A 15,200-nucleotide genomic window follows, 5' to 3' on the forward strand; every position below is an offset into this window, starting at 1 on the left:
GCATATTTTACTAGTTCTGTTTTACTGTGACAAAAATATTGGAAATCGGTCCACATTGTCTCCCAACACTACAGATCCGTAGTTTACAGTCAGCAACTAATCATGGTCAGTATGCAACCATGTCTGTGGCTTTGTGAAGCTGGTCCAAGGCCTCACACACTATAAATAACCTTCCCCACAGGCCTTCCTGGTGCTCAGCGTGTCCAGGTGCACATAGACCAGCACCGTTCAGCTCCCCGTCCATACTTACCTGCTCCCCTAACCTTTTGTGTTCAGGTCACCATTTGACTGTCATAACTTAACATCACTGAAGTGTTAGTCTGGTCTTACCAATACTGTTTGTAAAATTCTACATCACAGAAGGCTAAGAAATGAGTCTATAGCATGCAGCATGGAAGGAAGGGCCACTGGAACATTTCCCTCTTCTGCCTGGATAACTGTATGACTGCTGCTCATGCTTTTCTGGGGTATCTTGTCTCTGAGCTAGTTCCCCTCGATCCAGCCTCCTACACTCCACTGAGGTTACATCCAGTCACCGCTTAACACTGAGATTTTTGGATATTAATATGACATAAGAAATATATATATTGAGTAATTGATTCAATAAATGAATTTCACTATTTGCCTTCTACCTTTGTCTACAAATTATATACTTCAAAACTTAACTCTGATGTCACCTCATGCAAGGGACCTTCACCAATTCATATTCCAACTATTTGCTTATAGTTTTCCCATGGCCCTAAAACATCTACTTGTTGGGGAATACTAATCACCACTTGATGCCTTTGTTGGAAAATATGGGATGAAGTAGACAAAATAAAAACCTGCAGGTGACTGTCTTGGTAATACTGGGGCACTTTGAAAGGAGCATTTTTAGAAAATAGTATATCACATAGACTGCCACCAGAGTGCAGATACAAGAATGGGAAAGAATAAAAACTCAATAAAGGTGGAGAATTGTAATTTTAACCATTCATGTGGAATAATTTCACATTTATGGTAAAACAGCATGGATATGAGTGGTGCAAACAACACCACATGCTTTTTACCAAGACTCTCCGGTTATTGATATTCTACCCTTTTGCTCTGTCACTTCCCTCTCTCTCATCCCCTCTCCATCATTTAAATCAATATCATAGTTTCTCATGATATTTTCCCTCTATGTATTTTTGGTATATATTTCTAAGAATGTGGATATTCTTCTACAGACACTGCAGTTATCAATCTTAATAAATGTAACATAAATACTGATTGTATAATCTATTTTGAATGGAGAAGGGTTAGAAATTGAAAAGTTTTCTGCTACATGGAAGCAATTCTTTAAAAATATGTGAAAATTATTAAAGCCTGTTTAGTAATTCTGGTGTAAGATTCTAAACTTATGATGTATATAGAGAAGTATCAGTGCATCGGTATCAAAGTTTCCTACTTCATGGTTTCTTGAAAGACAGCGCCCACATTCAGCATTTTCTTCAGAGCCCCCATAGCATCCTTATTCCTTAGATTATAGATTAATGTGTTGAGCACAGGAGTGAGTATGGTGTAAAAGACAGACACCACCATGTCCTTGTCAGGGGTGTGGGAAGAGCTGGGGAGCATGTAGGTGTAGACGGCAGCCCCATAGAAGAGGGTGACCACAGTCATGTGGGAGGAGCAGGTGGCAAAAGCCTTCTTCCCACCCTCTGCTGAATTCATCCTGTGGATGGTGAGGAGGATGAAACCATAGGAGCCTGAAATGATGGTCACAGGGATGAGCAGCATGAGGACACAGCAGAGGTACATGAGTGTCTCATACATGGAGGTGTCTGAGCAGGAGAGTTTCATCACAGCAGGGACCTCACAGAAGAAATGATGGATCTCCCGGGACCCACAGAAGGGGAAGGTCATGGTGACAGGTGTGAGCATGAAGCCATCCACGGATCCCAAGAACCAGACACCAGACACTAAGAGAAGACACACCCTCTAGTTCATGAGTACAGGGTAACAGAGAGGATGCAGATGGCTGCATAGTGGTCATAGGCCATAGAAGCTAGAATAAAAAATTCTGAGCCAGCAAGTGTAGCATAGAGGAATATCTGCATCCCACATTTGGAGGCTGTGATCATGTTCACACTCGTGACCCGGTCCACGAACATCTTAGGCACAGTGACGGAAATGTACGTCACGTCCATGAGAGACAACTGGCTGATGAGAAAGTACATGGGGGTGTGGAGGCGGGCCTCAGAGCGTATCAGAAGGATCAGGATGGTGTTTCCAGACAACGCCATCAGGAAAACCATGAAAATGACCATGCAGAGGAGAGCTGGGTGTTTGGACTGACTGAAGATTCCCAGCAGGGTGAACTCTGACCTTCCTGAGTGGTTGGCCATCCAGGTGGTGTCCTCCATTATTACGCCTGGCCCACCAAGGAGAGAAGTAATGGAGCACTCATGGGATGCCACTGCTGAATGACTCTTTAGGGTGTGGGCATGTGTGTGTGTGTTTATGTGTGTGTATGTGCATCAACCCAGTTATGCTAAGTGGAGGAAACCCTATGGTCCTGGAGACTGAGAAGTTATATGTCACCTGTAATTCTTTGAATATGCCACAAAATTAATAATTCACAGTGTGGGACAAAATTGGTAGCCTGTGAAATTGTCAAAGTTCAAGATCATGAGACTACCTGATGATGTATGTATATTCTTTATCAAGTATGAAAATTTGCATAGTCACTTGTCTATGCAAACAAAAAAAGTGAATTTTTTGAAGAAGGGATATTACATTCTTCTAAAATTTTTGTTATAGGACTCAGAATTTCATTAACACCTCTGGTGTAGTGATTCCGTTAGGATCTCATAAATTCTTGAAGCTATATTCTATGTAAGAAAGATTTTATGTTTAACCATGTATCCAAATACTGAGTCATTACATTATACTCTTGAAACTAATAAAATGTTATATGTCAATTATACCTCAATATATAAAGAGACTTAAAAAGTAACTGAATCACAGTTTGAGAAAATCCATATGAATGTTTGACCGATTGTGCCCGTGAGACTGGGTCACACGCTGAAGCAGTGAAGTTGGGTGGGCTGATCTGTATATTCATAAGTAGCCTGTGGGCCTCACCAAGGAACCCTTTGGACATCCTAGGGGCAACATTAGGAGCCCAGACCCTGAAGCAGCTCTGGGTCCAGCTTATCCTGCACCCCTGTCCACTCTACATAAAATGAGGGCAAGCACAATATCTCAGCTATGGTTAGGAATAAATGAGCTAAAAATAATGAAAGTGGTTAGATCATGTTCAGTGACAATGAATACACATATATTCCACTATTTTAGATAATTAATATATAGAGAGATAATTGTGCAGAATATATGTAAACTAGGGCTCTTGCTCTTATTGTCTGGTGATATAAAATGCATTGTGAAATCAGTTCATCAGCTGTAGTATCTGTTTATACTTTAAATAATTTGTATTTCATAATTTCTGCATTCCTAGAGAACGTATGCATGAATTTGTTTATATATTTATACATATATTATACACACTTATATGTGTATATAGACACAAATAATTTTTATAATTATAAAAACTTTAATAAACACATGCATATAAATATAAACACATATACACATTTAATATATTACTTATTTTAATAATGGTGAAGCAGAACTTTATGCAGAAATCTATTTTTTATTTAGTACATGTTTTTCCAAGTTGCAATTCATCATCTTAAAATTTCTACCATTTGCTTAAGTATGAGGGGACAAGGATTAAGATTTAGAGTGTCACTGCCATTTTATCAGACAAACTTTTGTTTTCCCAAATGTTATCTGCTTTAATGTACCCAGAAGATAATTTTCATGGACACTGAGATGCAAAGAGGAAATCGGAATAACACGGAGAGATTTCTGACCCCTGTTCCCCGTTGGCTCCTTGGTCCTGCTGCTTACGGGCAGCTTCTGAGTCGTCTGAAGATTAATCAGAGTCAAAATAAAATTCATGACACTCAGGGAGGTCACAATCAGTCTATTCAGGAACAAATGTTATAGAAATATGATTTAAAGTAAAATTTTTTAATAACTGCAATATAGATAAAATGAGTGAGAGATGCAAAAGATATCTGAACTGTCTTAAGAAAATCAGTGATAGCTTCATCTATATTTTCTCACGAAGATTAGACATCTGCAGATTTTCAATTTCTGACAAGTTAAAATGCAGTAAGGGGGGAAATATGGGCTCCTTTCTATGGAAAGAGTTGAGAGGTGGTTATATTCCAGGGACATTTCACAATGATATTTCACATTTAAAATATATTTTATACTATTGCATTAATTCCAAATGTTAAATATTATAATCAGTTTATTAATAAACTGAATTTATTCAGGGTGTTAAAGCAGCAGACAAGACTGAGAGTAACTTTGATTTCTTAATATAAGTATCAAAGAAATTTGGAGACATTGCACTAGAAAATACAACTTACCTTTCAAGTTCCACTCTTTCTGGCATATGATTCTGAGCTCTATGATTAATTTAAAAATAGTCTAATTAATTGTAAAATACACCTGTTTGCCAGTCTATACTTATCATCAGACTAAACGAGGGCTAGCAGAGGGAGCAGTCGTGTGACACCTACAGTTGTTTGCTGAGCGAGTGGAGGGAGACTGGAAGGGAATTTGGGGTCACTGGGCAAATCTCTGCTGCACCTCAGTAAATGGGGATCAGCATCCCTAGGCCACAGCAAGCAGCCCGCCTGGGATACAGACAGACAGGGAGCCGTGTCTGCACCACCCTCAGCAGTGGCCCCCACCCCATGCAGACTTAACTCTAACGTAATTCCCTGAATTTCATGGAAGCAGTTTAGTGCATCTTTAACTTGAGGTCATGGATAGTGTCTGTGGCCTGTGCCAAACCTTTATTTGAAGCTGACTGGCATTCCAGGAATTGTCCTAGTGCTCACCACATTCCATCTTTCCCAGGAGCCTATGAGGCACCTACTCATCTTACTTTGTCCTTTTACATGATAAAAGCTTCAGGTTCTCAGAGTATCTGCCTAATGCCACAAACCAAGCAGAGTGAGAACTCACTTCAGCCCCTGATTCAGCCCCACAGACTGTGCCTCTGCCTCAGGTCTCTTGACAACAGGGCCTTCCCTCCATGGGGGACGACCTGGTGTTGGACGCCCATGTCAGCTTTCCCAGGGAACTATAAATAAGATGAAGACACTTGTTTCTAGTATTTTACAAACTTCAGGAATCATCCCCACACTCAGTGAAATAGTAGCTCTTTCTCTGTAAATTTCAATCTCAAGAAAAGAAAATGCATCATCCAGTAAATGGGGATGAATGCATATATTCCCTTTCCCACAAATAGTTGCAAAACAAAGAAACATGTCCTAGTATATTGCAGTAAGTACATGCAATATAGAGAAATTCATAAGAGAAAGCATACATGCTTTCCTTCTTAAATACAGATAGGTCAAAATTGAGAAAACACTTTCAGCTAATAGAATTTGTCAGAAGAACAAGTCAAAACAATAATTACCCTTTCCCCTTGCAGTTCTGTATACTTCTGTGGTTGAGACCACCCCAGGTGATGTTTCTCATCCCATCCAGATGGGCTAATGGCTCATGTCCTGGTTAAGTGTACAAATAAGTAGGAGAGTGACATCATCCCTGGCGTTACTATGCCCATTGAGTAGATGCTTTTTCTTTTGACAAATCCCCTCAGAGACTCTGATGAGGAATGCAATTAAGAGAGCAAAGGAAGCTAATGGATTACTCTGTTGCAGTTTTTTAAGATTTTTTTCTCATGTCTTTAAAAAATTATCCTTTTACTGTGAATCTCAATGTGTATTAAAGCTTATCTAATATTAACAATAATCACAAATCCAAACATCACTAATAAATTATGGCTATGAAATATGTTCATGTATTTATGAATACATATAGTTCCTCCTTTAAAGTTCAAGGAAAATTTGTGAAATACTGTTATTCTTCTCTTTATTTTTCCTCTTATAAAGAATCTGAAACTAATAGTTCAGTGGATTTGTCAAAGACAAAACCACTAGTCCTCATGGTGCTTGAAAGTAAAATTAAGTTCATTTCCTTCACATCATTGTCTTGATCTCTCTTCAATGGATTGCTGACTGTACACTTTCTCCTGTTCTTTAAGTGAAGCATGTGAAATTAATGCTACCTTATCTTTTCTTTTTCCCATTTATTTCATTGTATAATTTTTCTGTTTTTTGTTTCTTTTTTAGGTATAATGATATATAACATTGTGTATGTATAAAATGTGTTAATGTGGTTTCATGACTTATATTCAGGTCTTTGGTCCATTTCAAGTTTACTTTTGTGTGTGCAGTTAGAAAATAATCCAGTTTCATTCTCTTACATGTAGCCATCCAGTTTTGCCAACACCATTTGTTGAAGAGGCTGTCATTTTGCCATCATATATCCATGGCTCTTTTATTATATATTAATTGGCCATATATGTGTAGGCTTATATCTGGGCTATCTATTCTGTTCCATTGATCTATGGGTGTGTTCTTGTGCCAGTACCTAATTATTTTGATTACTGTGGCTTTGTAGTAGAGCTTGAAGTTGGGGAGCATAATCCCCCCAGCTTCATTCTTCCTTCTCAGGATTACTTTGGCTCTACAGGGTCTTTTGTGGTTTCATATGAATTTTGGAACTATCTTCTCTAATTCGCTGAAGAATGCTGTTAGTAGCTTGATAGGGATTGAATTAAATCTGTAGATTGCTCTAGGCAGGATGGCCATTTTGACAATATTAATTCTTCCTAGCCATAAGCTTGGGGTGGAAGAAGGGGACTAAGGGGAACTAAAATTCTCAATCACTGTATAAGTAGGTCACAAAGAAGGCAATACAGCATGGAGAAGACAAGTAATAACTCTATAGTATCTTATTACACTGATAGGCAGTGACTTCAGTGGGGGATGAGGACTTGATAAAATGGGTGAATGTTGAAACTACAAGGTTTTGCATATGAAACCTTCATAAGACTGTATATCAATGATACTTTAATTAAAAAAGATGTGTAATGTGATGATTTAATATCAGTATATATTGCAAAATATTTACTACAGAACATTAGTTAACAGCCTTCACTCATGTTATTATCAAATTTTTGTTGTTATGGTGAGACTATAGCTCTATTCTTATTTTAACTTTCAAGTATACAATATATTGTTTTAAATTATAGCCACTGTGATGTAGATAACATATAAATTTAAAGTATGCATGTTAGTTTAATACATATTTATGCTGACAAATTGTTTATAACATACTTTACCTAACACTTCCATCGCATCTCAAAATTATGATTATCTGACCATCTCTGTTTTGATTAGAACACTTAAGGTCTACTCTTTCAACAAGTTTTAATTTTATAATAAACTATTTACTAAAATCATGATGCTTTATATTAGATCCTCAGAACTTACTACTCTTCTGTTTGGCCAATAACTTCCCATTTCTTCTACCTGAGTCCTTGATAACTACTATTGCAGTCTTGCTTTTATGATTTTGCCTTTCTTATATTATATATACAACAGAAATTATACATTACATCTTTCCATGTTTGACTTACTACACTTAGCATAAATAACAAGGTTCATCCAATATGTTGCAAAGGACAGGACTTCCCCCTTGCTCATGTCTGAATAATACTCCATTGCCCATATCTATATCATTATATCTACCTATGTATACCTGTATGTATATATGCATCTACATCTATAAGCATACCTCATTTTATTGTTCTGTATTGTGATTCACAGGTGTTGTGTTTCTTACAGGCTGAAGGATCGTGCCAACAATGTATTGACCATGTCCATCAGCTCCATTTCTCAAACAGCATTTGCCACTTCTGTCTGTGTCACTGTTTCGTAATTCTCCCAATATTCCATATTCTTCCATTATTATTATATTTGCTGTGATGACGTGTTATTAGTGAATGTTGATGTTACCATTGTCATTGTTTTGGGGTCACATGAACCACAACCATATAAGATGCCAAAATCAATCAGCAAACGCTGTGTGTGTTCTGAATCCCATGCCCACACACTTTCACATCTCCCACATGCTCCTCAGGCATTCCTACACCTACACAACAGTCAGCAAGTTGATCCAATCAATAACTCTACAATAGGCTCTAAATGTTTGAGTGAAAGGAAGACTGGCATGTGCCTCAATTTGAATCAAAAGCTAGAAATGGTTAAATTGGGTGAAGAAGTCATGTGCAAAGAGGTGACAGGCCTCTGCCAGGCCTCATGTGCTGCAGCCATCCAGGTCGTGAATGGAAAGGAATGTTCTCAAGAGTATGGAAAGTGACAGTTCAGGGGACACAGTGGATTTACCAGAAAGCAAAACAACCTTCTTTCTATTACAGAGAAAGTATTAAGGGTCTGAATAGATCAAACTAGCCACAGCATTCCCTTATGCCAAAGCCGAATCCATCAAAGCCTTAATTCTCTCCAATTCTGTGAAGGCTGAGAGGTGAGGAACCTAAAGGAGAGAGGTTTGAGGCTAGGAGACGTGGGTCTATAAGGCTTAAGGAGAGCAGCCATCTCCAGGATATAAAACTGCACATTGATGCAGCAGCTGCTGATATAGAAGTTGCAGGAAGTTATCCAGAAGATCTAGTCAAGATAACTAATGAAGTGGAAACACCAAACATCAGATTTTCACTGTAGATGAAATGACCTTATATTGAAAGATACGCCATTTAGGATTTTCATGGTTAAAATGGAGAAGTGAATACATGGTCTTAAAGCTTCCAAGGATGAACCGATCGATTCTCTTGTTAGGCAATAAGGCAGCTGGCGCCTTTCGGGGGAAGCCAGTGCTCCTTGACCACTCTGAAAATGCGTTATCTACTCCTCTTGTGCTCAGAAAATGGAAAAATAAAGCCTGGAAGAAAGCACAACTGTTTATAACAGGGTTAAGTACTTAAAGCCACTGTTGAAACATGCTGCTCAGATAAAAAGATTCCTTTCAAAATGTTTCTTCTCATCGACAATCTACCAGGTAACCCAAGAGCTCTGACTGAGATGCACCAGACCAATGCTGTTTTCATGCTGCTGGCACAACATCCTTTCTGCAGTCCATGGATCAACGAGTAGTTCTGAATTTTAAGTCTTACTGAAGAAATACATTTGGCAAAGCTATGGTTGCCATAGACAGTAATTCCTCTGATGGATCTAAGCAAAAAACATATTGAAAACCGTCTGGCAAAATTCACTGTTCTATATGCCATTAAGAACATTGGTGACTCATGGAAACGGGTCTAAAATCAATATTAACAGGGGTTTGGAAGAAATGAGTTCTCATCCTCTTGAGTGACTCTGAGGGGTTCAAGACTTTGGTGTAGAAAGCAACCAGAACTGCAGTGGAAACAGCAGGAGAGCTGGAACTAAAAGTGGGACCTGAACATGTGACTGAATTGCTAGTCTTATGACAATACTTGAGCTGATGAGGAGTTGCTTGTTGTTGAGCAAAGAAAGTGATTTCTTATCATGGAATCTACTCTTGTCAATGTGAAGATCGTTGAATTGACAACAAATAATATAGAGTATCACATGAATTTAAGTTATGAAGCAGTTGCAGAGTTGAAGAGAATTGATTCCAATCTTGAAAAACATTCTGGGTAAAATGCTATGAAACAGCATCATATTCTACAGATAAATAACTCATGAAAGAGAGAGGCAATTAATGCAGGATGATTCATTGTCTTCTTTCAAAAAATTTCCAGTCTCTCCATGTTCAGCAGCTGCCACCTTGATCAGTCAGCAGCAATGAGCATCAAAGTAAGACTCCCTCCAGCAAAGAGGATTACAGTTCTCTGAAACTCAGGTCACTGATGAATTGTTTAGCAATAAAGTATTTTCTAATTTAGATAATTATTTAGATATAATGCTATTGCTTACTTAATAGGCTACAGTAAAGTGTAATCATGATTTTTATTCACACGAGGAAAACAAAAAATGCAATTGACTTGATTTGTTGTAATATTTGCTGTATTTTAGTGATCTGAGACCAAATACACAATATCTCCAAGGTGCATCTGTATCTCTTCCAGTAACTCTATCTCTATATCTGTCTATCTCTACACCTCACATATTCTTTATCCATTCATCTATTTATAGACTCTTAGCTTCTTCCATATATTGGGTATTGTGAATAATGCTTCAATGAACATGGAAGTGAAGCTGTCTCTTCAACATCTTGTATTTTCTTGGATACATATTGAGAAGTTGGTTTACTAGATCACATTAGATCTATTTTTTTTTTTAGGAAACTCTGTGCTGTATTCCACAGTGGCCGTATTAATTTATATTCCCACAAAGACTTTACAAGTGTTCATTTTTCTCCACATCTAACAGATGTGAGGTGATATCCCATTGTAGTTTTGATTTGCATTTCCATGATGACTAGTGATATAAAGTATCTCCTAATATACTTGGCCTTTAGTATATCTCTGTAAAATAACTTTTTGGTTTCCTTTCCTAATTTTAAATCACATTTTTTTGCATTTTTGCTATTGAGTGGTGTGAGGTATTTTTATGTTTTGGTTCTAACCCCTTATCAGATAAACAGTTTGCATATATTTTCTCCCAATTTATAGATTGTCTTTCAGTTTTGGTGATTTTTGTCTTTTAGTTTTGGTGATTGTTTTTCTTTTGTTTCAAATAAATGAAATAGTTATTTGAACTCCCACTTATAATTGTTTTCTTTCATTGCTTTTACTTTTGGTGTCAGGTCCCCTAAATCATTAACATGCCCATATTAGTGAGCTTGTCCTCTTTGTTTTCTCTGTGACTTTTTCATCTCTTACATTTATATCCACAATCCATATCAAGGTATTTTCACAGTGGTGTAAGATTAGAGTCTTATTTCACTTTTTTTGCATCTGGATACCCAGTTTCCCCAACGTAAATTATTTAAGAGATTATGTATCCTTTCCAATTCAGTGTTTATTCTTGGCTCCTTATTCAAATATTAGATTATTTCTCCATGGTTCTCTCTTCTGCTATTCTGCTCAATTGGTGTATATGTTGGTTTTCATGCCAGTGCCACACTTTTTATTTTATTGTTATCTATTTGAAAAATAGGTTGAAATCAGGAAGCCTAATGTCCAACTTTGTTTTTCAACAGATTGCTTTGGCTATTTAGGGTCTTTGCGGTTCCACTGTGGTTTGAAGATTGCTTTTTATATATCTGTAAAAAATTTCTTTGGAATTTTGGCAAGGATTGCATTGAATGTAAAGATAGCTTTGTATACTATGGGCACTTTAACAATAACAATTTTTGCTGTCCATGAACATGATGTATCTTTGCATTAAGTTGTGCTTTACTTAATTTCTTCTATCAAGGTCTTCACTGTACAGGTATTTCACTCCTGGCTAAAATTATTCCTAACCAGAACAACCTTAGTGTACATCTATGATGAATGTATAAAGAAAATTTTGGACATATAATGGAATATCATTTGGCCACAGAAATGAATATCCTTCTGTTTGCAAGAACATGGAAGAAACTTTAAGGCATTATTCTAAGTGAAGTGAAGTAGGTCAAATAGAGAAATAAAAATACTCTATGATCTCACTTAATGGAATATAAAATAACTCATAAAAATGCAGAGCAGATTGCTGGTCACCAGGTGTAAGGTGATGAGGGATGACTGTCAATGTGTACAAACTTCCAGCTGTAAATATAAATTCCTGGGGTGTAATGTACACTCTGGTGACTGTAATCTGTATTGTATAACTGAAAACTGCTTAAAGATGTAGAACGTTATAAGTTCTAAAAAAGAATAGTAACTGTGAAGTGTGGATATGTTAACTATATTATTGTAATCATTTATTTTTTCATATATAGTTTATTGCAATATAATTTATATACAATATTATGTTGGGTTGAAGTATAAAACATAGTGATTTAACAGTTATCTGTATTACTAAATCTTCACTCAAACTTGTGTAGTTGCTACCTGTCAACATAGGAAGATGTTACAGATTCCTGACTGTATTCCTTATGCTCTACTTTCCTTCCCGTGACTGATTCATGCCGTGGCTGTGACTGAGATTCTGTGGCTCTTTACCCCCTCTGCTACCTCACCATCCCCGCGCACTACTCCCACGTGGTGACCACCAGTCTCTTATCAGCATTTGTGCGTCTACTGTTGATTTGTTCATTTTATTTTCTTTTGTTCTTAGATTCCACATGCAAGTGAAATTACATCGTATTTTTCTTTCTTCACCTGCATTACCTCACTTAGCATGATACCCTTTAGTTCCATTCATGGTGGGAATGGACATTGGTCCAGCTGCAATGGAAAGCAATATGAAGGTTCCACAAAAAATTAAATTGAAATACCATACAACACAGTGACTCCACTTTAGGAATTTACCCAAGGAAAACAAAATATCGGATATGAAAAGATATATGCACCTCTGTTAACTGCCATATTATTTACAACAGCCAAGCTATAGAAGCAACCAAAGTGCTCAGCAGTACGTTAATTGATTAGAACACTACTAGTAGCCTCGTGTTACTTCAGTTACTTAAAAGAAATTGTTAAAAAAAAAAAAAAAGCGCCCATCCATGGTCCTTTCAGTTCCCCAGTGTGGCCAGTAAAAAAGCCAGATGGCTCCTGGCATACGACTGTGGATTACAGAGAACTGAATAAAGTCATACCCCTATGAAAAAAAAAAAAAAAAAAACACTACTAGTAAAGAAAATTACAGGCAAGGGTCCCTAATTGACAAAGATGCAAGAAATCTGTATCAAACTGTGAGCAATGTTAACTAAAAAATACATTAAAGTGTTATATGCCATGATCTATGGGGCGCAAAAGTGGTTGAATACATGCAAATAAATGTGATACACATTAACAGAATGAAGCATAAAAATAATATAATCACTTCGATAGATGCAGGAAAATAATTAGACAAAATTCAACATCTTTTCATCAAAAAATTTCTAAGTAAATTAGGTAGAGTATATACCTCAGTATAACACAAACCATATATGGCAAGCTTACTGTCAACATACAAAGATTTTACAGATTCATTCACTATGTTCTCCATGCTGTACTACTATCCCCATGAACAACTTATATTATGATTGAGAATTTTTGTGCCCCTTTATCCCCCTCACCCTCTGTCGCTACCCACCCTAACCCCTCCTCCATGGTAACCACCAGTGACTTCTCTGTGTCTATTAGTCTACTGCTGGTTTTTCATTATGCTTTGCTTTGTTTTTATATTCCAAAAATAAACTAAGTCATACGGTATTTGTCTTTTTCTGTCGATCTTGCTTAAGTGAGCCTAATGCCCTGTAGATACATCCATGTTGTTGCAAATGGCAATATTTGTTTTTTTATGGATGAATAATATTCCATTGTGTATATGTCTACATGTTTTTCCATTCACTTATTGATGGACACATGGGTTGCTTCCATATCTTGGCTACTGTAAATAATGCAGTGATAAACATAAGGATACATATCTTTTTGAATCATTGGGAATTTAAAGAGCAATAGAAGAATCTATCTTTAAATTTGTGTGAATCCACAAAAAATCCCAAATAGGCAAAGTAAGATGAAAGTAAGGTAAAAACTGGGCACATCATAAACCTGATATTTTATTATATTATAATGCTACCATAACCAAAATAATATGGTACTGGAATAAAAATAAAACAGGTGCATAGAGCAATTCACCAGAATAGAGAGCCCAAAAATAAATGCACATATTTTCAACTGATCATTGGGAAAAGAATCAAGAACATACATTGGTGACAGGATAATCTCTTCCATAAATAGCACTGAGAAAACATGGCAGCCACATGCAAAAGAATTAAACTGGACCAATATTTTACACCACTCACAAAAATTAACTCAAAATGAATTAAGACAGAAATGTAAGACCTGAACCCTTAAAACTTCTGTAAGAAACACAGGGAAAACATCCTTGATATTGGTCTTAGCAATGGTTTTTTTTTCAGTAAGTTTCAAAAACACAGACAATGAAAACTAAATAAACATAGGTGACTTTATCAAATGGAAGACCTTCTGCACAACTTGTAAATATAAAAGCAACCTATTATCTGGGATAAAATAAGCAAAAAATATGTCAGATAGGGTATTGATAACCAAAATATACTAGGAATTCATACAACTCAATAGCATATAAACAAACCAAATGAAAAATAGACAAATGATCTGAATAGAAATTTTGCAAAAACACATACATGACCAATAGGTACATGGAAAGGTTCTGAATATCCTTAATCACCAAGGGAATTACAAATCCAAACCACAATTGGATATCACCTAATGCCTGTTAGGATGGCTATTATAAAAATGACAAAAAATAGCAAATGTTAGCAAAGATGTTGAGGAAAAGGAGTCCCGGTACACTTCTCAGTAAAAATGCAAAGCAGAACCATTATGAAAAACAGTATGAAGGTTCCTCCAGAAATGAGACATAGGACTGCGACATGACCTAACCATCCCCCTTCTGGGCATACACACCGAAGGGGATGGATTTGGTGTAGTGAAGAGATGCCCACACTTTCATGTTCACTGAAGCATTATTCATATTAGCCAAGGTATGGAAACACTTTAAATGTCCTTTGAAAGATTAATGGATGGAGAAAATGTGTTACAAACACACACACACACACATCAACTTTGAAGGAATGTTATTAAGCCATAAAACAAAGGGAATCCAGTCTTTTGCAACAACATGTGTTAACCTAGAAGGCATTATCCTAATTGAAATAAGCCAGATAGAGAAATATACATGCTATATGGAAACAATTGCATGTGGTATCTAAAAAATATAGAATAAAAATCAACCATTGAAACAGTAAATAGAATAATGGTTTCCAGGAACAAGTGGGGAAGGAATGGGGAGGTGCAGGTGGAAGGTACAGACCTTCAGCACTGTGACAGATGCATTCTGGGAACCTAAGGCAACTCTGGTGACCACAGCCGGTGACACAGGGCTTTATACTTAAAGTGTGCTGAAAGTGGATCTTAGCTTTCTCATAACACACATTAAAAAGTTAACTATGTGAGGCCCTTGATGTGTTAATCATCTTGGTCTTAGTAATGATTTTACAGTGTATATGTATATCAAATAATCACTTTGTACACTTTAACTATATGTAATTATGTTTGTCAG

General features: G+C 36.7%; 1 pseudogene; it reads right to left on the reverse strand.

Annotated features, from left to right (window-relative positions):
• Positions 1-1,425: 1,425 nt before the first annotated feature.
• Positions 1,426-2,387, reverse strand: LOC118970631 (olfactory receptor 2T29-like; annotated as a pseudogene).
• Positions 2,388-15,200: the final 12,813 nt, after the last annotated feature.

Source organism: Manis javanica, chromosome 14 (genome assembly GCF_040802235.1).
Source record: "Manis javanica isolate MJ-LG chromosome 14, MJ_LKY, whole genome shotgun sequence".
NCBI classification, from domain to species: Eukaryota; Metazoa; Chordata; class Mammalia; order Pholidota; family Manidae; genus Manis; species Manis javanica.